Genomic DNA, 21404 nt, shown 5'->3' with positions numbered 1-21404 from the left:
GGTGCAGGAACAAGCTCCCAGCTCAGCTGCTGCTTGTGAGGAGATGTAGATGCATTATTAGGGGTAACTTGGTTTATCTTCTTTGACACTTTTCTGATATCTCTTGATCATTAAGGTCTGGATTAAGTGGGAAGAAACATTACTTGTGCAGATATATAGCTTATGCCTCAGATCTTCTGTGAGAGAATTTGGGTGCTTAATGTCTTCTAATTCAAAAAGAAAAATCAAAGCCTTGTGTACAGCTTACTTCTGGCAGGTGCCAAGATGAGAGTTAGGTAAATGTGTAACAAAACCCAGATATTTGAAAGTCACATTTCCACATTTAATACAATTATGGAAAAAACATCTAGACAAGGAAAGCGGCATTTAGGCATATTTTCAAATTTACTTAGTGGGTAAATGAAGTTTAAGGTATACTACTCTTTGTCACTCTTTAGAGAGCAGTCACCTCCATTTTCTTTCCGTGAACCTGTATCACAACATTTTAGTGAAGCCCTGCTGTGCCAAGGGCTTGCTGTATGTTTGTTCTTGGCATCATGAAAAAGTGGTTCTCTGGCAGTGCCATCAGTGGCATTGCACAGATGTGAGAAGGTGCTTGGCAGCTGGCAGGTATTGGAAAAGATTAGGAAAAGGAGGTCTGTATATCTGGCTGCCCAAAAGAACCATACTGATCTTCAGAGAACCATATTTTTTGTTCCATCCCTATTCCACTGAAAATCTTTATTCTTTGTAATTAATAAATTAACAGCTTTCATCCTGAACCTGTAAGAGAAGGTATAAATCAAAGATTTCCATCTTTCTGTCCAGCTAGAAGTGCCAATTCATGTTTCACAGGAACTCGGCAGTCATATCTGGTATTCCTGAGCTGATAAAAGATCAGGAAGGCTATTGCATTGCTTCACTATGATAGCAGAAACACCATGGCAATATTGAAAGACCAGTCCGAGGGACTAATACATATAGCAGCCCAATGCCCCCTAACTGGGGCATTCCTTTATTCTAGTTTGTTTGTCTTCAGCAGTTTTCATCTGAGGATTACGAAAAGTGCCCTTTACCCTGTGAAGCTGTTACCATACCCGTTTATGGATGGAGAACTGACGTTCAGATAAATTGCAAGTTTCCAAAGGTTACCTCACATGCCAGTAGCGCAAACAAGGGTCTGTGCGTTGTTTCCCGGACTCCTGCTTTTTCCACGCTTTCTTTAACCATGTGGGAAGAAATTCATCCCTACGCAGTGTCTAGCACGACTTAGGTAAGCAAGGATTGCTTAAATTGTCAAGTGAGACCTTTTGCTGGTGCTTGCACAGAGGCATAAATTGGTCAAGAGCTTTGTGGGCTGCTTTATAAGTGAATGCATGAAATTTGATTTGCAGAGAAACTGCTTCCTTGGGAAAAAAACAGAACCTCATCTAAGTAGATCTGCAAACTAATGACGTAAAAATAGCTGGGATAATAAAAAGCTGGTAAATAGAGGTATGGCAGCAGTTTGGATGTATGTGAGAGACGAGCTAAATGGATCTGAGGCTGAAGGAATTTATTGTCTTACAGATTTCCTCTGATTTAGCATTCAGTGTTAGGTCACTTTTAGTTGAAGAGTAGTGGAAACCTAAAGTTGTCTTCCTGTAAAACAAAGCAAAAAACTTGTCCAACTGGAAGCTGAGGCTTGCTCAGAATAATCCAAATGTGTTCTGAAGGACTTTGGGAATATATTTCCCTCTGAAGGCTTCCATTCTTAGGTATTTTCTTTGCCAGCTGAGTAATTAGTTACTTCTTGGTTATTGCTTCTCCCTTTATATTTTTCATGGAGAGAGCAAGGGATTGTGAGGCTGTGCTTGGATCATCTTTCTTTTTCAAGTGGGTCTTATTAGCTTAAAAATAGTGGTGGATGTGAAACATAAGTTCCTGTAGGTTTTGTTGTTTGTTTTTTTTGTTGTTGCTTTTTAAATTTTTGTGTGTTTGTTGGTTTGGGGGTTGGTGGGTTTTTTTGGGTTTTTTTGTTTGTTTGTTTGTTTTGGTTGGTTTGTTGATTGGTTTGTTTTCTTTTCTTTTTAACTGAAATCCTGAGTGCTTTCCAGAGCATCCTCAGTGAATACCAGAAGTGTGTAGTCTCATTTTTCTTGCCTGGAATTGCTACATCCCAACAGCGTTGATCAACAGCATTGGCCATGAAAGCTCGACTTAAGCAGTCTTCGTCTCTTTTTCATCTCATAGTTGAAAATTTTCTTTCATCTTTTTAGAGGTTCCCAAACATGGCAACAAGCGTGGCTCTGCAACAGATGCAATTCTTTCTAGGTCTCTAGGTAACATTTGAACCTGTGTAATGTTCACAACAAAGCATCGTAAGTAATATTCCAGGAAATACGCTGCCGCTTGTTAAAAAGGATAGGACCCCAGAGATGCCTTTAAATATGCCTGTAAAGTGAGAGGTGCCAAGAGAAAGATAATATGGCTGATTATAGTTATTTACCTTACATTTTCATTCGCCCTTAACTGGGTGTAATTTAGGGGCATGAAATCTCTTATTGGAAGTGTATTTGCATTAAACAGCTCTAAGCAACCATGAAAGTGTAGAAGCTGAAAAATTGACAGACTGGGTTCCTAGAATCCCAAAGTAGCATTTTTGTAATAGGCATACAAACAAATCAAATAAACATGTTTTGCTTCAGCGATTTAAAGAATATGGTCTTTGGAGTAATTTGTCTTTTTTTTTTTTTGGCTATCATTTCTAACCTTTTCATTGCCTATCTCTAGTTTGCAGCTCCTCCTAACAATCTGCAGCAATTTCCATCCCAGCTGTTGTGGTTGCAGAGCCTTGTGCCTTTGTTTAGTTTTCCCTGAGCTATCAAATCAGCCTATAAAGAGGATTACCTGTCTGGTGATGTTGTTTTTCAGGTGTGCACTTTTTAACAAAGAATTGTTTCACAGAAGCTTTTTAAAAAAAAAGGCAGTCTGAAAATCGAACTTTACAGTTTGATGGAATGAAGTCTTGGAAATAGGTACCTTTGGTCAGATTCCTTTATAAGTGATCATAAAGAATTTGAAATCAGCTGCAAGAGTAGTGTTTCTTTTCAATCAGGTCATATTATTATAACAAGCCTTAAATTTTCATGGGTACTTCATTAAAAAAAAAAACAAAAAACCTTTTTATTTTGTCTACTATGTTGGTGTATGCTAAATCTGAGAAATTTATAATAGAACTGTGCACTGTTAACTAGGTATGATCTTCCACCTTGCCCTCCAAGTAGTCAGTCAATTTTTTTAATATCCATTGCCTCTCCCACAAGGCACTTTATTTAACTATAGTTTTTTTTAATGTTGTGATGTTTGCACAAATGGAGTTATTGAAGTGAAGAGCATTAGCAATATTTATTTCGAGAGATTGCAGATTTAATGACTAAAGAAGAATAACTGGTAAAACTTGCTTTTTGTACATACAATAGAGTAGTTAAGAAACTTTGACTGCATTCAGACACATCTGCATTCTGAAATGCGAATTAAGGCTTCCTCACAAGAGGAAGAGATGGAACAGGTTCTGATTTCTTCACTCCTGTGACCAAAGACAGGACTTGGGAAAACGGCAGAAAGCTGAATCAGGGGAGGTTTAGGTTAGATATCAGGAAAAGGTTTTTAACCCAGAGGGCAGTTGAGCAATGGAACAAGCTCCCCAGGGAAGTGATCACAGCACCAAGCCTGCGTGAGTTCCAGAAGCATTTGGATGATGCAGATGGTGTGATTCTTAGGCACATGATGTGATTCTGGGGGTGCCCTACACAGGGACAGGAGTTGGACTTGATGATCCTGATAGGTCCCTTCCAATTCAGCATATTCTATGATTCTATATTGCAGAATGCATGCTCCCCCTATCATGCTGTGTTGAAAGTTGTCTAACAATATATGTTGGTAAAATACAATATGCAGTATTGTAATTTTTGAGTGCTAAATGAAGCTAGTGTCTTGTCTTGCTCTGCTCAGTGCAGAAGACGTCTACTGTACTTGAGTGCCTTCAATTTTGGTTCCCATTTTGCAAACAGAGTACATTTTAATTGAGGCTTGTCACTCGAGATCTAATGAATACACTTACTCTAATGTCTCTGTCTTCAGGAGGTGAATTTAACTTAAAAATTGTCTCTGTCACAGAGGGGCTGATAATACCAGGTTTAAAGATTTCTTCTTTTCCTGGAGAAAAGCGTTTCATGTGATTTGTGCTTCTCTTACTGGGTACAAGGTAGCAGCACTTGCCTAAAGGATCACAAAACAATGCTTACGGTGACGCACATGTGTCTTGAGGGAATTTTTTCTTGTCTATCTAGCTCAGAGAACATCATTTCATTAGACTGCTTCTTGGTGGTTTTTTTACCCCCTTTTTTCTTTGACACAGTTTTAGAGGTGGGTTATTGATTATATTTGGAAAGATTAAGAAACTCCTCTCCCTGAATCAAGCTTCTGTTAGCATATGAGAGGACTTTGATCAAACAAACAATGAATTGTCTAATACACTCAGTTGAAAAAAAAAATCCTATAAAAGCAGGTTTCAATTGACCTTTTACCTGTGTCTGTTTCTACTCTGGTGGGTGGGACTGTGCATGAGGAGGGTTGCTGTGCTCCTCTGTCTCCAACTCGTGTTGCTCATCGTGTTAAAACACGCACTTTGTATGTCAAGTCGGAACCATAAGTGATTTTACTGTCATTTAAATTCTGTTTTACGTCCTGTTGTTCTGCAGGAAAGCACTGAAAAGTGAATCTGAAGTCTTCAAGAGAATGAAAAGTAAACAATTCGAGGCTTTACTTAGTTTCTGTGTTGCAATATTTCTTAGAAAGTGCTGGATTTTGCATAAAGGGGCTGGTGGGAGGTCAAGATAGAAGGAAGATACTTTGGGAACACCACAGGGCACAGGAAGGTATCCTGTCCCAGAGTCCCTGGTGGGGAGGCTGCCCATCTCTGGGCTCTCCTCTTCCTCCCAGCCTCCTGTTGAGAGACAGGCAGAACAGCAAGGTCAGACAGAGCTTGTGGCACAGGGGTTGAGAACATGAGGTGCAGTCAGAGGAGGCTGGTGGCATCTCCTCTGAGCACCCGTTGTGGTGTGTAGCATGGGGATGCCCAAAAGAGAAGCTAACTGTGTGGCCACTTGGTCACTGTTCTCACATGTCCTGGTTAGGGACTTGTGGCAGGTAGTATCAGGTTCACTTGCAATCATCCAATGCAAATGTTTGGGAAATGGTATTGCATCAATTTTGCATGCAAGGAACTGAGTCATGCTGAGATCAAATCCCCAGTTTCTCAAAATGCTTACAGACAGGTGGTCTTGTATCCTAATCCACAGCCCTAGAGGAGCTCTGTGATGGTGAGGAGAACCAAAGCTACCTCACTCAAATCATACCATGGAGCTTGTCCTTCCCTCTGCCAGCCCATCTGTGACACAGGGGTGGGTAGGGTAGGCTGGGGACTGGGATGCTCTGCTCTCTGGCTCTTGTGGAGGGGCAAGGAGGTAAATGCTGTAATGGGCTTCCTGTGCCATTGCAAGTTATGGATAATGACAAACACATGCCACTAATAAATACATGTCTTTTTTGACCTGCCTTAATTTTTCTGGCTGGGCTTTTAATTGTGGGGGAAAGGTATCAACAAATGCAAAGAAGAAGCCACATGGCTATAGCAAGGCTCTACAGCAAGGCTCTTCTCTTTCTAAAATACATTTTAGAAAGTTTATTTTTTTTTTTAAGCTAATTGGGATTTTGTTGTCAGGCTAAAACAGAGTAAAAATAAACATCTGTATAGTACTTCATTAAGCTGCCTGCTTGGAGTGATTTTCCCATTGATTAGTCTCAGGGCTAATGCTGGTTCATTCCTCATTTCATTGCTAATTAACATCAGCTCTGTTCCTGACCACTTGACCGCACTCTCTCTGTGAACATGTGCTGGTTTGGCAAGTAATAACTGCTCCCTCCTTCTTAAAAGAGAGAATTAAGGGAGAAAGCAGCTATCAAGTGTAGATCTCTGACTGCTCCTACTGTAAGGAGAGCAAACTGTAAAACCATACCAGCCCTTACAAAGGGTAATAAATGTAGCTTACAGAGGGCAGGAGTTTGATTGAGGAACTATGTAAATACAGATGATGAGCTCAAGCTGCCTTATGAATTGACAGGCTTGGCTCCTCTCCTGCCAGTCAAGTTGATTCAGGCTCTTCTGGGATGCTCACAGTGCAGATGACCTGACCCAGGGTCTTTAGGGCCAGGGACCATTAGGGAGAGGGCTGCTTTTCATGGGCAGCACTTACTTTTTTCCAAGTCTCCACCATGTTCTGGGAGTCTGAGTAATGAAATGTACTGGCAAATGGGTACAGCAAGAGCAGGAAATGTAATGCCACTGTTATAGCTTTGTCAGGCTGCTTCCATGCAAACAGAATATAGATGAAAAAAAGGGAATGAAATACTAGAGTTGGCATGGATACATTCTGAGAAAATATCTAACAACATTAATGAAATTAGCAGCCTCTGTTCTGGGTGAAAAGGTCAATTTTTCCATAAAACCCAAGTAAACTGGCATTTTGGAAAACATCTACTAAACTTGGCACAGAATAAATAACATATCCCAAATTCTTGGTTCAATTCCAGATCATAGCATTTTCTTTTAATTGAATTGGATATTGCATTTCATTTTCAGAAAGTTTTTTTTATTCCTACATTTTGAAGCATTCATATCTCAGAACTAATCAGAAACTCAACCTTATAGAAATCTATCAATCAGGAACAGTCACTGGAGAGAGGACTTGCCTGAGTGGTAATCCTTTTTTACCTACTTCTGAGCAGAATCCTAATTGACTTATTCATCAATTATATATTTTATATATTTTCACCATTAATTTAATGGATTTGGTCTTGCAAACACTTCAGCACATGAGTAACTTTATTCATGCAAACATGAATAAAATGACATATGACTAAAATTAACAATGCATAATATTTGTAGCATCAAGTTTTGCAGTAATTACATGTATTCACACACAGTTGTGGTCTTCCTATTTCCCTATTTTATTTTTTTTTTCTTAGCTGAAGTAACAATCACCATTTTTTACTCACATGATTAAAAAACTATTAATAAATTTAGGAACTGTGCTAATTATTATAAGAGAGTCATTCCTATGTTTAAGAATGTAACCACTTAGGGTTAGGAGGGACTGTCTCCTCACCAAATACTGAATGATGGGTTACATCATGTAGCACTCATGGATGGTTCTGGAATTGGCCTCAAGAGCAGAGATGAAAGTGTAGAAAAGCCTGTGTTGTTATTAATTAGCTTTAGATGAGACTGAAACCTTGTGCTGCAGACTTTGTTCAGATGGAAAATTGAAGTGGAATCTTGCTGCTTTTTCCCAGGATGCATCCTGTATCTCCTGTTTATAGAAAAGATGCTTACAATATTTTTAATTTTTCTTATGATGTTTCCATTTCCAATTGTGGTCAAATGCAAAAGAAAGTATCAAACAAATTATATTTACATAATTAAATCAAGAAAAATATTTCCTTGGATGCTTTTGATGTCTAAGACCTCTTTAAGGAAGTGTCTTAGTTTGGTCTTTTGCTTTTGGTAGGTCAAAAGTTACACTCTGCGTGCATTCAGGTATTTCATATTTTTCTCTCTTGGGGAGAAGTATCAGGACATTGTACAATACTGATTCACTGGTAGCACAAAAATAACCTTAAAGTTGTGGGGTTTTTTCCTCTGATTTTCTGTAGTGGAATAAGCATATGCATGTACTTATGTATGGAAGTATTGGGAGCAATGGTAGTTCTGTAAGACAGTGTCCAAGCCTCTTGCTGTCTGTCTCATGTTGAGTTGAGCTTTCTGGGCTGCTGTTACGCCTGGCTGGCATGATGTGGGTAGAATCCAGGGCAGAGGGATGAGGTCTGGTATGTCCCTTGTGGGGTTGGGACATGGACTCCAGCTGTGATGGGGAGAAGAGCAAGCAAATGACCACATGCCAGGGCCTTGGTTTGGAGGTGGTGGGTGCTGAAGTCTTGCATATTGAGCTAAGGCATTAAATCTATGGATGCTTCCTCACCTGTTACCAAAGTATTTAATAATGCAGTCGAAAGCTGGATGTTTTCTGCTGCTTCTCTGCCTCTTCATTCAAAAAACGTCCAAAGTTCTAAGAGAACCCTTATGAAGATGGCATATTTTAAATAAAATCTTAGTGTCTGTAACGGGTGACAGAGCCTTTGTGGTCTAAAGGGGAGCAGTGGGGTTATTTAGGATGTAAAACTTATGATAAAGTAAAGATACCCTTTCTGGACATGATACCCTCACTTAAAACAAAAGTGCCTTGAGTTTTTGGATGAGTTACCATGAGGGCATCAGTCCTTTGAACTGGCATATCACATTAAACAAGCTTCAGTAGTTTCTTGTTTCACTACTGGCTAGAATTTGGTGAATAAAGTACAATTAAGAGCTCTTACAAATCTCCAGATGGACACCCAAAGGCGAGGAATAATAACTGTTGTAGTATGACAAGTCAGCAGCATATTAAATGCTATTTTTTTTCCTTAGAAAAGGATTTCCTGTAGAAGACCTGAAGAAAAATAAGTTTCATTAGTCGAGCAGAGATAGAGCAACAGGATTGATTGTAATAAGCCTCTCCTTTTTACCAAAATCCATTACTTTCTGAGCTATTAAGAGATGAAAGGGATTAAGAGAATAAAATAAAATAAACTGGACTGTATTAATAAATCTAATAAAGTTGATAACAGTAGAGCATTTTGTAAAATTTGCATGTGAATTTATTACATCCTAATCCTTAGGCAGGCAGCGTTGTGCTGCAGAGGGAAGCGGGTGCACTGTGCATACAGGATAAAAATGCAACAGCAGAATTTCTGGCCAAAAAGGCTTTTTTTTTTCACCATATGGATATCCATATGTTTTATCACACATTCCATACTTTTGGTGCCAGGATCCATATGTTTAGCTTTTGCTCAAATAAAAGATGAAAATCATTCTTCATTATCTCTCTCTTTCTAGCTAGTGTTTTTGTAGACGTAACCAATTGTGATGCTAGATGTTTGAGGCATACCCAGATAGGATGCAGTTGGATCTCATCAGAAGTATTTAAAACCAGTACCTGGGGGCTTCAAGGACTGGATTATTTTCTGAGTGTAATGCCCCTTGACAGTGTTAGGACAATACAGGGGGTGCTATCATCTGATTGCAAAGTCCTGGCAAGGTTTTTCCTCTATAAAAGAGAAACTCCTTTGGGAGCTACAATGAGAGTTTTCCTCCTTTTTATTTAATTACCAGCCTGCACCTCAGCCTTCGTACTTCTTGTACTTCTGCTGAGAAGTGTGTGATGCAGGGAGGTGACGTGGCAGAGCTTTTTTATACTTCTCCCTTTTCTGCTTGCCCAAGGCCTGCAGTTGGTAGAATAGCAGCAGAATTTAGAAGTGCTGATAGAGAGAATTTAGGGTGGGTGTAAGGATGGTGCATCACCATCTCCTTGACATGACCCAGTCTGCTCAGTGCCAAGCAGATAGCACTCAGAGGACTGTGCCTAATAAGATTTGTTTTTCCTTTTATCTTTGTTTCCCTCTTGATGAAAAAGTTTATGGATACTGCTTGTAAAAGTGTAAAGCTGTATTCAGTGTCCACAGTTAGCCCTTGGAACAGGTACCAAGTAACCATGAATGGTAAAATCTGCATATTGGCTCCCCAGTTGGATCCTATCCTCACTTGGACTTCCAGTCCTTAACTTCTTTGCTGGGGTGGCAAGTGGCAGAAAATCATCTGTGCTGTCTGCATTTACTTCTCTTGGGAGTTTGATCACCGCAGGTTCTGAATGTACTATGGCGTTTTTAATTTGCAGAAGGGGCAAGGAGAAGTGTAGGGTAGTAATAATTTCAAAAACTATTTAATTCTCCATTCCCACCTCCAGCCTGTGAAACATAAGCCACTCTGAGGTAGGCTAAGAATTATGCTTTATTCTCTGCATTCCTGAAAATATTAGAAATTATTGTGAAAGGTTAATAAAAATTGTGTATCACAACAGTATTATCTTTCCTGTGGAAGAAAGAAAAGGCAGCTGTCTTCTCTAAATAAACCAAGCACTAGCATCTTAACTTTAGAGAGGAGACAATCAATGCCGTAAGAACCCCACAAAAGCAGCTACATCTTGGATAGTCTCATATTAATTTTCAGGCTAACACCATTCTCATGAAAGACAAAAGGAAATCTTACTGCTGATATCACTCAAAGCAGACATGGCTCCTGATGTTATCTGTACAGAAGTCATAGAGTAACTTAATTTTCTTTTGAGATATACTTGTAAAAGTACCATCCATTTGAGGCTGAATTTAGTTTGTGTTGCTGTAGAAATAATCCATCAGTTTTCAGCTCTACCTTTTGTTCTCAGGGTTATGGCTTTGGCAAGGTCAGAGGTAGGTTTGTAGCAAGTTGCCAGTTGTGAGCTACCACATCGCTCTTGATTGATGGTGCAGTGAGCCACTATTCAGAAGAAATTGCTTGCGAGGTGGCATGCCCCAAGCATGGTGCCCTTCTGTGTGTGGCTGTTCCTGAGTACAATGGTCAGACATTGCAGTTTGACCTCCCCAGCTGCCTGGCCCATGCATACCAGCCCTGCTGGAGATGTCTCGGGGCGAGGAGCTAGCATTCTGACCCCCGAGTTGGCAGAGGTTGGCAGGCACCTATTTGTTATCTTCATACAGGGAGAAGAGACTCTAAACACTACATGCAGCTTATGCTGATTTCCAGAGAAATTATGAGTCACCCCTTTCCTCCTTTCAGAAATTATTCTCTTGTAAAAGTGCTGTGGGGTTTTTGTTTCCTTCTTCCCCCCCCCCCCCTCAGCCCAGTGTTTGAATGCCAGATTGAGCTAATTTTAAGATTCCTCAGGGCAGTGGCACTGCATTCCTTCCACTCCACTATTCCTTAGCACATTACCTCACCACATCAGCACTTGTATCTCCTGCTGATGGCATCCAGTTTCCATTCCATTCACAGCAGCCAAGGATCATATCTCTGATCCACTTAGAAACACAATGATCTCTACCCCTGAGAATGCAAATGCTTTCTCAGTCAAATCTATTGATCTACAGAGCTCTATTTCTGGCTTTCCATTCACTCACTCTGATGTTTGGGATGATGCATATTCTTTCTGGGGAAAGAGTTAACTTGGCTTCTAGGAACTCATTGGAGAATGTTTTCTGCAGAATCCAAAGATAGGACATGATCTCTTATATATTCTTGTGTCTGTACAAATACTACACTTCTTGCCTGAAAAAAAATGAAAACCTCCCAGCCAGCTCTGTGACAATGATAGACCGGGGTCTGCTATCTCATTCTTATCTCAAGCCAATTCACTGAGAGTGCTAATGCTGAGCTGAGACAGACAAGCACCGGCTGGTTCCTGCAAGGGCAATGGTAAAACAGTTCTTGCAGTCTCCATGCTAGGGGAGTTCACAATCTGAAAAGGGGAGACCAACAGGTGAGGGTAGAGTGGTGTGAAAGCACTTGACTGAAGGACCAACACATTTGCTGAAGAGCCTTGCTGCCCAAACAGACTAAATCATAAATTAAATGGGGCAACTTGGTTTGTAAAGGCTTCACTCTGGGCTCTCTCAGAAGTGTATTGTGAAGAAAAGCAGAGACTGGGGGGTGAATATTCCAGCCTCCTCATGCAGGTTATGTATTGAAGGAGACCTCACAAGGAGGTAAGCCCAACGTGTGCTTCAGATGGTCCTCAGGAAGTCCTCATCTTTCATCACTGATGGCACAGTTACCTACGTGCTGAACCTTGACATTGCTGATGTTCAGAGATGTCCTCCGTCACCCCAGATAGGATTTTGCATCTTAAAAATACATGATTTTAAGGATTTTCAGGAGTTGCTCACCATTGACCTTGAACTCATGTTTAAAAGAAACCCAGGCACCATCAGTGAGTTATGCTTGGCTTAATTTAATTATCTAGACCTTAGACAATTTTGAAAATATTACCTGCAATGCCTATCTTCAGGGTTCCACCTAAGTGCCCTGTTTTCTTTACTTGTACATGAAAAATGAAACCACAGTTTCTGTGTCAATTTTTAAAGTTTATTTATTAGATTACTTGAAATGGGCTGTTCGCTTAGACTAAAAGAAAAACTTGAATTCAACACTTGGACTGCTGGGGGCATAGTAGCTCACCTGGGTTGACCTTGTTTGTGTCCCTTGCTCTATAGGTAAAGGTGTTTCCCACCACTTGTGGTGTCCACTCTAACAACTGGCACCATAAGGGTAAGTCAAGGAGACAGGGATGGGAAAAGTCCCAGGGGAAATAATTCTGGGCTTGATAGTTGTAATTATTTACTATGATAATCTTTCTTAGTATATCTATGAAGAGTACTGATATATCAGACAATTTGACTTGTGAAGGGTTATTAAATTTTTACACGCAACCTTACTCTGGAATTAAACAGTTACTGGCTTTTGATGAGCAGGATTAGTACACAGTTTGTGGTGAAACTACTTTGCTTCACTTTCCCCTTTAGCCACAGAAGTTTTTTTCTGTGTCCTTTGACAGCATTACCTGCAAAGACAGGTAATAGGAAAAAACTAACATGCTTCTTTGTAGCTTTCCATATGTGGCCAGCTCCTCTAACCATTCAGCATGTTTTTCAACATTTCCAAATTTAAAGTGAGGTGGGGGCAAAAAGTTTCTCTTTCATAATAAAATAATGCAGGAAGAGTAGCATAAAAATATGTACATTGAAATTAATATGCAGTCTGATACAATGTCCTTGTCTGGACATTTCATTACTTCTAGAGTAATAATTCAATTTCATGATCTAAAGCTTCAGGGACATAATAGTATATGGATGATCCTTCCCTGCATACAGGCATGAAACAGGCTTGTACCCATATATATGCACATACAGGTAAAAGATCCCCCTCTCTTTGTCTTTCAGCAGGTACAAATCATTGATCAACTTGATTCCCGCAGAAATTGGGGGGAATGCGTGGGCATCTTTTAGGGCAAGCCCAGAGCTTCTGGCCCAAGTCTTGGATAAATCCAGTCCTCTTGACTCTTAAGTCCTCAGCTGCCTTCTCCCACCAACTGAAACATTATAACTCCTTGGCATTAAATAAGAAATTTTAATTACTTTGAAGATTTTATGCTTTGGTTTTCAGTCCTTGCTCCGTCTATGCACACAGCACCCATAAGCCTCACTAGAAGTGTGTCTTCTCCAACAGGGTATGATGTGCCCACCACCAAAAAGGTCTCTGCATTGTTGCATTGTTTTTGGCTGTGACTTTATAAGATTTCAAGCCTCCACCTTCCTACCCCCTCCCTCATCTGATTCCAAATAAAGAACTTTAGCAGTGACACGTTTGCCCTTTGTAGACACGAAGCTACTGTTGTATTACGGGGTTTTGTTTTGGTTTTTTGCCAGCTACTTGACATTGTTTTACAGCTGGACTATGTGGCTATTTCCAAAAGGCTCAGCTAATTCTGTTGTCCTTTTTTATCAAGGAAATTCTTGAGAAACCACAATAAAGCAGCTGTAACCCTGGTGATGCTTACAGCTATGGCCAAAAATAGAAATCGGTGCTTCATGCATTTTCTTAATCAGGGTATAGAGTTGTTTTTTTTTTTCAGTATGGTCCTTGACACCTAGCCAAGTTAGGTCTTGGCTCTAAATGTTCATTGCAAGCTTTATAAATAGCCCTAAGTTGATGGGGCATTTCTTTTCCCAGTGGCATGCCCTCTCCTGGCTGGTCCTTCCTAGGGCAACTATGCTCTTGAGACAGGATGGGGTATCTGCAATGAGTCTTTTAGGCCACAGTTGCCAAATACTTCATGGGAGGTGCTGATCACCTTGGGTTCCTGTTGGCTTGGAGGATGAGGCTCAGCATCTTGCAGAATTAGGCCTGCAAGCTTTAGTTATTAATAACTGCCTTTGTGTTCATTTTGCTTACAGACAGGATTTATTTCGCTTTCAACCATCAGTGAAAGTGTCCTTAAAACTGGATTTTTATGCTCTATCTGTAGAAATAGAAAACCCTGGTTTCTTTACCAACTCAAATAAGCATTTACATGTGTGGGGTTTTTTTCTGTGGCACACAACACTGCTAATAAATGGGTTCAAAACAGATTGATGCTGGGATGTCACACTGTTTCCACAGGCAGAAGAGAGAGAGAGGGATGAAGGAACATGAATTAAAACTTTGGGAAAGTTCAGTCAACAAGCTAAGAAGTGCAGACATACTGATTTATAAAGATACTATAACTTTTAAACATGTACTTTCAATCTGAAGGACTGCAGTAGGGATTTAAAATATGACTATTTAATTTTTTAAAATTACATAAATTAAGTGAACAGCCCATTAATGGGATGCCATCAGGATCACATGGCCAATTCAGTTCAAGTTATATTATCTTGCTGGCCGGATTTGAATAAGAATTAAGAAATTACCATTCAAAGTAGTATGGGACATTGATCCTCATTCACAATGAAATTCGTCACTATAACCACCTGGAATTCCACTGCTTTCACAGAGATGTTCCACTGAATCTTCTTTATGGAGCAAATAGAAGGAAATTGTATGTGGAGGGGGAAAAAAAGCTGCTAATTGGTTGTTCTGCCTCCATGTTAAATGAAGTCCTCTATTGCAGAGAGTTCACAGGTAAGCAGCAAGACATTTCTAATGAATGGGAACCCAGATCCAAGTGACAGTGAACTTCCTCCAGCTGGTCCTTCACTTGACTAAAGGTTCACCTCACCTCTGGCTTAGCAAGTGGAACTTGACTCTAACTGAGCAGCTGATTCTTCATATTTGAACTTGCCAAATTGAAGCATGTTAGGGTTAACCAAGCCAGGTGATTTGCTTTGAGGGCAAGTTGTTCTCAGTGAAGTATCTTCCAGGGTTTCTGGTAAACTGAATAGCCAAAATGCAACATTACGTACAGCTAGTTAGTTGCTTTTCACAATTTTTGAAAGATGTTTGAAATGTAGTTCAGTGCTACACCATGTCAAGAATATGTAGAGTGAAACAAAAAGCTGCTGTGAATGGCCAAGCAACAGGTGTTATGGTTTAAAGAGACGAAGTCAACATTATTAGTCTTAACCACATTCAGCTTATTTTATAAATATTAATTTCCCAGGCAGCAGCATTTTTACTTTACTTCACTGCAGTGTATTTCAAGTTTAATTTTTGTGATAACTAAAATGTGAATACCAGAATCTATTTCTGCTTTTGCACCATTTTTTTTTTCCTCCAGTTTAACTCCATTGACTTGCTGCTAATTTACACTGGCATGCACACAAGACTACCAGGCTCAGCAGTTCAACACATCGAGATCAAAACCTTTTAAAGCCTTTTACTGACAGACAACACTTGGAATGGCAGATGCTGAGTATTTGGATAGTTACACATTTGCAAAATGTGATAGTTGTATATAAATACTAAAATGGATGCCACCAGCTAAGTTATACATTTGCACATCAATGAAAATTAACATTATGGAGTTTGCAATCCATGGAAAGATTTGCAGTAGATGGTCATGAATATTGGTGTTGCTTACTGTTACTTTTTATTTCAGAAACTGGTACCTATATCTGATTTAACATAGATGCATTCCCTTCAAGTCTGACAAAATTTAATCGTTGTGTTTTTATGAGATCTTTTCAATACCGGGGATATACTAAAGCTTTTTTTCCCCCCTCTTTTTGCTAATAATGAGTAGTTTATCTAATCAAGGAATAGAAACACTTCATTGTGTTTTGCGTGGCTAATGGCAATTAACCAACTAAATTTGGAACAGATTTCTTGCAGGGTCAATAAATTTTTTTTTTTTTTTTTTTTTTTTTTTTTTTTTTTTTACTTCTTTAGTTTTATTTTTAATTTAAAAAAAAAACAAAAAACCAAACCCGACAATACCCAACCCTAAAATGGGGACAAATGAGTTCAGGTGTGTATATGCTGGGGGACTATATAAAGTAGCTGTTTAGAAGTGGGCTGCAAATCTCTCTATTTGTCAGAGAGATTTGTCTCTGACTATTTACTATTTTTTTAACAGTTGTTTTCTCCTTACCTGCCTTTCATTTTAATTTTTCCTGTCTAGTGGAAATGTAAAATGAGTATATAGGACACCAGGATGGAAAACCTACATAACTTCCATTGTGCCTGTATTTGGTCTCCAGTGCCAGGAACTGTGAAAGCAATTTGTCTGAGTCAAAAATTAGTATCTGAGCAAGTTGTGTGGTTTGGGGTTTTGTTGTGTTGGGTTTTTTCTATTATTGTTTTTTAATTCTTTTGAACACACACAAATGCTTTTGTAATGCAAGACCCAGCTTTGTTTGATCACAGTTCCTGGTGAAAAAATACATTGTTAGCACCTTTTTTGGTTTTGTTTTCTGCCAACCTTTGTTGGATCACATAGCTCTGGAGAAGAAGAAATACTTTAATTGAAACTTTGCATCTATAAGTCTTCTGTTTTGAATTTTGGTTCAAGGCAGTACTTAGGATTGTGCTGGGCTGAGCTTGGTGCAGGCATGTGAAGCTGTGTCCATCTTTAATGCTACACAGTGCAAGGTGAAGTGTCGCCAAAATTCAAAGCATTTTCTTGAAACAACATTGGCTGGGAGAGAAGCTGGGACTTGAGCCTCCTTCCTGACCTACCTTTTGTTTGCTGTGGGAGTTGGGTAAGATTTGCTGCTGGGCCTCTCTGTGTTGCCCAGTAAAGCTTCACAGGTTCCCAGTGCATCACTGGTAGTGGTGGTGTTGCTGCAGGAGGAAAGGGATGGTGCCTTCCCTCTGCTGGGGCTGCCTTACTGCAGCAGTGTAGCAGCAACTGTCCATTTTAAACAGGTTTATTTGTGGATTGGTGTTTTTTTGTTGCTTTTTTTCCTCCTGTAGAGTAAGCTGGCCACATTTTCAGTTTATAAAACTAGGACAGCCTAGCAGGGGATAGGGTTGTCCATACACCATCTTCAGGTGATAATAATATCCATCAGGGAACGTCTGTCCTGACAATTGCAGGGAGGTAAATAGCTGTGTGCATGTACCCACGCAGTTAAGAGTTCACTTAAAAAGAGAAAGCCTGGGAAGGCTGTGGGGTTGGGTGCTGCCTTTCCTTAGAGCTGGAGCAAAGCGCTGGCTGAACAGCTGAACTCTGCACTATGTGCTCCTGTAAACTCCTCACCTCGGTATTGTTTAGAGAGGAGAGAGGCTGCAAGAATTGGTTTAAATAAATAAACAGAGCTAGCAAGGATCCTTTCAAGCTTGGGGTTTGCAGCTAGAAGTAAAATATTGTGGATAGCAAAAAAAAAATCGCTCTCCTAAGAGCAGTGTTTTTCTTCTTGTGCTGCGGATCTCTGTACCAGGCACCCAAGTGTGGCTCCTCTAATTTCTCCTGTCTCAGCTGGTCCCATGGAGCTGAGGTTAGTTGATTTTGGGGGCATGCTCCAGGGGCTGCCTGTTTTATCTGGCTTTTCCTGAGGGGCTGCATTAGCAGGGTGCAGTGAGGGAAGGCAAAGCCGTGGTACTGTGGCTGTTTGAGGGTTTGTTAGCATAGCTGTTGGACAGACAGCAACTGCTGCACAAAACCTGCTGCTGCTTTGTACACTCACTGTGAGTTTTCCAGGGAAAGATTCTTCCCTCTGCATTTTTAACTGATGTATAGAGAAAATGAAAAACAATTTGAAGCAATCTTTGTTTCTTCTGTTCTGTCAAGGCCTCAGGGGCAAAGAAGAGAAAACAGCTCCAAGCTTAACCAGGTGTGTTTGACTATCAGCTGTGTTTAGAAACCTGTTGGTTCAGCAGAGCCCTGGTTACTTGTTGCTGGCAGGACAGGTTCTATACCTGGTTCAGGGTGTTTACATGGGCATTAAAAGTAAGAAATACAAATGTGCCTATAGAAAGAAAGATCATATTACCTGGGGAAGATGATAATAGCATGTCTGTTTTTCACTTTTTCTCAGCCTTTAAAAGTATGGATTCAGTCTTGCACCTTTACTCCTGCTGAAAGTAGTATATATGCATGCATGTACATATACAGAATAATAAAATTGTTTTGGCTGGAAAAGACCTTGAAGACCATAGAATCCAACTATTTTAACCTGGGACTGCCAAGTCCACCGTTACACCATGCCCCTGTGCACCAGATCTACATGTCTTGTAAATGCCTTCAGGGATGGTGATTCTACTGTTCCAGTGCCTGACAACCTTTTTTTTCAGTAGAGATATTTTTCCTAGTATCTAATCTAAATGTCCCCTGGCATTACTTGAAGCTACTTCCTCTTGTTCATATCCATATATGCCTCTCTGACAGCCACACAGACTTGAAGTCTTCTCTTTCAAAGTGTTTCCCAGCCTCCAAACTGAATCAGATGTACTCAATGACATCCTTTTTAGTAGGTAATTGTTGGTAGTTATTGCTGGTTGTCGTCATATATGCATGGTGCTGCTACAAACCAAGCTGTTTGTTTTTGTTTTTTCCAATCACAATATTTTAAATAGTCTAGTACAGCTGAGTCTCAGCTGTGTCATAGCTGGGTGAATGTCACAAGGAGGCAAATCATATAATCAGTATGCTTTAACCAAAGCTTTTAAAGGAAATCAGTAAGGCACAAGAAATTAGACAAGATTTTATTTATTTTTTTTCTTTTAGTATGGCGGTAGAATCAAGTTTAGGTGAGGAAAAACTGGGACTGTAAGTCAGAATCTTTCCTATTTAACTCATGGAAGACAGGGATCTGATAAAAGCAGGAAGAAGATAGTAGTTGTTAAAAGCCTCTGGTATCTTGAAAATTATATACGTCATTCCATTTCTCAGCTTTCACTCATGCCTGAAGAATTTAAAGACAAAAAGTAGACTGTTCTGTGTGCATGTATGGTTATCTATTTACCCATACACATCAGTGTGTGTGCATGTATCTATAAGCATGCATCCCATAGGTGTGCTTTTAGAATGCTCTTAGTAATTTTATTTTTTTTTTGCCTAACTCTTAGATTTCACTGCTTGACCCCCTACTTCAAAAAAACAAGAGATTAAGCAGGACCCATTATTTTGACATCAAATGCAAGCCCTAAACCGTTGCTAGGATACAGGATGTGGCACTATAATATTGCTGTGGTGTAAGGTTATATTGTCTTGAGTGCAGGGAGCAGACCATCTTATAAATCTAAGTAAGTTGATAGAAGAGATAACGATTGCTGCTCTTACACTGTAATTAAAAGGAAGAGAATGTGTATAAAACAATTCAGTCATACACTCTGCTTTTACTTGGACAGTGAGTAAAGTCCTATCAACAACAAATTTTATTACAGTCAGTATGGGTTTTGTTTACTTTTGGTTTCCATCTGCATTCATTTAAAGTAACTGTACAGGTTTATTATTGATTGACACCAGTTTAAACAATCTTAAAATTTGGCTGTGATGTCAGACCTGTGCATTTTATGTCTCTTTCTTTTGTGATCATATTAATTGAAACTTGGCTTCTAATTTCAGTAGTATCAATTCAGGGGTGTTTTCTTACACTTTCTCTAGGGCTCAAATGAGCTTCAAACTTGATATGCTTGAAGAAAGAAAAAAAGTTTGCCTTTGATTTTTGTAGACATGGGGAAGTTGTATAATTGTCTCAGATGTCACATCTAAATTGCCTCAGATGCAGTGTCTAAATGAGCCAAACCCAGTGCAAGTGTGGCTGTACAAAAAAAAAAAGAAACAGATGTTTTTATTACTTTTAATTTGTTCTGTCTTTTCAGGAGGGGAAAAAAAAAACAGCAACAAAACAAACACAAAAATACCCCAAACCCCAGGAGAATGGAGATTTTTTTTTTAATTATTTTTTCTTTCTTTGAAATTCCAGTGTTGAGGAGTGACAGTGGATTATATGCAGCTTCTGCATGCAATTGCCACTGGTAAAGCAGCTGGCTCCTGAGGAGTGAAAGCCTGCTCTCTACTGTAGAGGGAAAATCTGTCACAGAGAAGAGAAGAAAAGAAAAACATTTGACTACCCAGGTAGGAAACGGGTAGGCACAGGTGGAATGTGAACGTAGCTGCCTTCTGGGATGAGCTGTCCACTCTGTGCAGAGTGGGCTGGATGAGCACAGCAGTGATTCATGGCTTCTTCACCACTCTTGAGGCAGACAGATCACAGCCTGCTCCATGGGTCTTACCAAGATGTAAAAGGAACTTTCAGTGTGCAGGAGTGTTTGCCTGGATCACAAAGGATAAGTTGAAGGGACATCCAGCTGTTACCTCAGAAAAGTAAAGTTGGAGAAGGATGATAATAGCTGTTTATTGAAGCCAAAATAGTGTACGTTTGGATGGAGCATAACCAAACAAGCCATTATGGGTATAATTGAAGAAGTTAGTACCTTCTCTGAGAGATAGCATGAGCTTTCCCACTCTAGGAGTGGGTGAAGTTTGTACTGCAGAGAACTGAAGTGCTCTTGTGAGCAGCTGGTGAAGCTGCACTGAGAGGCCACTGGTCAACAATGGAGGGCAGCAATACCTCAGAGTAGCAGAGCTGCTTCCAGAAGGTTTCTCTGTCCTTGTTCCTGCAGCCACTGAGGTGCATACAGGTTGGGAAGCACCAGAGGCATTATTCCTCCTGGTGCCCCAACTCAAAGTTTTCTTTTCCAGGAGTAGTGGGCAAAGGTTGTGTGCTCAGTGTTCATGTAATCCAGCCCACTGGTTAGTGGCAAAGGAAGTATTTCATAGCCAGCAAATATTCAACTAGTAAAAAGAGAGGTTCTGGATAGCTGATTTAGGCTGCATAGCAGTGTTTGAGCAGACTGGGTTATGTCTGGCAGTTATTGATGACTATATGACTGTAGTGACTATATGACTTCATGGTGTTGCACCACCAATATGAGTTTGCGTTATTCAGTAGCAATTATTAATAGGGTCCTTTGAGCCGAGTGATGAAATACTTCCATAGGTATTTAATCACATCTGTATGAATATCAAGTTAATTCTTATGAACCATAAAATGCTAGCTTTCTCTTCCCTATTTTATGCAGAAAGACACGTAGAAATCTGAAAAATCAGATTCCTGTGTCAAGTGTCTCCTAGTCCTCTGGTTTCAGGGCACTGTGATTTTTTATAAGTGCAACTATGAGCCTAATCAAAATGAAGTTGGGTGTGCAATAACAGAAGTAGAAAATGGTCTTACATATTTTGTCTAAAAAGCCTTCTCCAAGGTCAAAAAGAGAACCAGTAGCAGAGCCAGGAATAGAACCGTTATCTCCCAGGCCTTTTTCTTTTGCTTCTATCCCAAAAGACACTATGCAAAGTACAATATCCATTTGACAAATTGCACAGTTATGTGATGAATTGCATTTATAATGCACATTTTATGGCCTCTTTTCACCACTTCCTACTAATCCATCTTTCCTGGGGTATGTTCTTAAC

General features: G+C 39.8%; 1 protein-coding gene across 28 annotated transcripts in view; it reads left to right on the top strand.

Annotated features, from left to right (window-relative positions):
* Nucleotides 1–21404, top strand: part of ESRRG (estrogen related receptor gamma) — a 404999-nt gene that overhangs the window by 132810 nt on the left and 250785 nt on the right. For 2 of the 28 annotated variants that reach the window (XM_071739662.1, XM_071739653.1), the window contains exon 1: nucleotides 1113–1252. The exons of 23 other annotated variants lie outside the window; for them this stretch is intronic. The gene's annotated coding sequence lies outside the window, so the exon portion shown is untranslated. Of the gene's footprint in view, nucleotides 1–1106; nucleotides 1253–19854; nucleotides 20007–21404 lie in introns of those variants that run through there. 3 more of the 28 variants (XM_071739670.1, XM_071739651.1, XM_071739668.1) reach the window with 2 other exon arrangements.

The sequence above is a fragment of the Heliangelus exortis genome, chromosome 3 (genome assembly GCF_036169615.1).
Source record: "Heliangelus exortis chromosome 3, bHelExo1.hap1, whole genome shotgun sequence".
Lineage (NCBI taxonomy): Eukaryota > Metazoa > Chordata > Aves > Apodiformes > Trochilidae > Heliangelus > Heliangelus exortis.
This window is presented reverse-complemented; position numbering and strand designations above follow the sequence as displayed.